The sequence below is a fragment of the Tupaia chinensis genome, unplaced genomic scaffold, assembly GCF_000334495.1.
Source record: "Tupaia chinensis unplaced genomic scaffold, TupChi_1.0 Scaffold000661_1, whole genome shotgun sequence".
Classification (NCBI taxonomy): Eukaryota; Metazoa; Chordata; class Mammalia; order Scandentia; family Tupaiidae; genus Tupaia; species Tupaia belangeri.
Window position 1 is genome coordinate 784216 of NW_006160183.1, and position 2411 is coordinate 786626.

Here is a 2411-nt window from a genome sequence, read left to right on the forward strand (position 1 = left end):
TCGCTCCCGGGGCGGGCGGGGGGGAGGGGCGGGGGAGGGGGAGCCGTGAAGGAGGAGGGAGGGGGAGTTAGGTGAGGCTGGGGGAGGAGGACGGGAGGGAATCGCTCCGGAGGAGCCAAGGGCTCCTCGCGAAAGTGTCCGCAGCGCCCGGAAGCGTCCAAAGGCCTTGATGCTGGGAGAAGATGAGGAAGCCTCTAGGGGAACCACGACGACTTCAACAATGACGCAATAGTCTTGCAAAATTAAACATATATATTTAAAATCCACCCGGAAGGCAAAAGACAGCCTAAAGGCCTGTAGGTACACAGTAGAACTAGAAGGTCAATAGGGTTAAAACATTTTTTCAAAGACGCACTGGGTGGGGCGGGGTGAAGGGGTCAGCTGAATTCAAGGACTCCTAGCTTATTGCTTGGTCTCTTCCCCGCAACCACCTCCCAGTGCCTTTTCGCAGCACTAGCTTGAGTCATACACTGTGAAATTGCTGACTAAGGGAGATACAGCATGCTGACCCACCAGCCCCCCGTAGGTCCTGGATCTGGCAAATGTACCTGTGCTCCCCCTGGAGGTGATAATCTCCGAGTCTAATCCTGTCCAAGTGTCCCTGGAAGGTTGTGATCCCTGAGAAGTGATACAACCTGCTCTTCTAAGACTTGGCCTGTGACCCCACTGCAGCCGGTGCCCCTGTGTCTGGCAAAGCTTGGAAAAACTCCTCTGGCCAGGTCCCTTTCATTAGACAAGAGTACAGCTTGGGACTTGGGACACTGGAGGCAGGGTGCTCTCCTCTGACACCAAACCCACCCACTCCCCTTGCTGACATGAGATAAGTCGCTTCCTTTCATCGATTGACAGCATTAGGCATTAGAAAATGATGTGCGCAGAGGCAGCACCGAAGTCTGCTGAGCCATCTCCCTTAGGCTGTAAGAGAGTGAACAGACCTAGAGAGTTGAAGGGGTTATCCCCAAGGCTTCCAGCTACTCACAGCATTCGAGGACTTGGAGCACACCTTGGGAAATGCCCACTGCTATGAGCTCATGTCTGGTTTCCTGATTTCCACTCCCCTAGGAAGACTTCTGGGATTATTGAAAGTTCCTTGTGGATTCACATTGAGCACCTCACTAGACCCTGCCCTTTCACCCTTGGTCTGGATGGAAACGGTGGGCCCTCTGGATCCCAGGATGCAGCCATGATCATGTAGTTAGGCCTATGATGGTGCATCTGCATGGAACATGAACAGACTTTTTTCCCCTTATCATTATTCCATAAACAATACAGTATAACAAATATGTAGCATTTACACTGTATTTGGTGTTATACATGATCTAGAGATGATTTGTAGTATACAGGAGGATGTGTGTAAATTATATGCAAATGTTATGCTATTTTAAATAAGGGACATGAACAATCTTCATTATCTTCAGGGGACCCTAGAAAAAATCTAATTCCCTGTATGCACATCCCACCAGGCCAGATAAGGAGGGACACTATGTTTACAGTGGCCATTGCCCACTGCTCTAGATCACTCAGTGTGTATACTGAATGATAGGTTAAGAAAGGCAGTGCCTTTAAGTTAGATCTTGATTCAAGGCCAGCCTCTGCCACATTCTCTTAAAGGAGAAGTAGGGGGGCTTGCCTCATTCTTTGCTTTGTTCAGGCAATATTTGCTGGAACTAGGATTCTGAAGGTAGGTCTATCAGAAGAGGTTAAGGAGCTAGTGGAGGGCACTCAGCCAGGAGAGCTGAATTTGGTCTCAGCTCTGACATGAGTTAGCAGCATTACCTTGAGCATGTCACTTCCCCTCTCTGGTCCTCAGTCATCTGACCTACAGTTGTGAGCTCATCCCATAGGGACTTAGGTTCTGGGTGCTCTAAGAGAAGCTCTGGGAATACTAGAGCACTCCAAGTAGGGAACTGATGTTGAATGAATCATGCAGAGGTGACTTCACTAGTGACTGTGACCTCATTCTTTGGCCCACATAGATGCCAAAACTGACTGCCAGGAATACTTAGAATGGGGGCCCATCCCACTTGGTATGTATGTGGAGTGGGAAGGAGGATTATCTGGAATGCCCTCCCATCAGCCCAAGAATACTTAGGCTGGAAGGACCAAACAGACCTGAACAGAAACCTCAGTTCACCAAATGCAAAAAAGATAATGTGTCAAGTGGTTAAAAAACAAAAACACAATTCTCAAATGCAAGGGATTTGAGAAACAGGAAGCGACTTTGTTTCTAAGAGTCTCATAGGCTCCAGGCTTGCTTCTCTCCTTTTGTGTCAAGCACAAATGTTGAAACAGACACAGGACTGTGTGAGAACAGTGAAATTTCTTCTCAGCCCTCTCCTTTTCTCTTTACTCCCTCCTTCCTCCTTTTCATTGATTCATTCAGTATTTCATTTAATTGAGGTCTGCTAAAA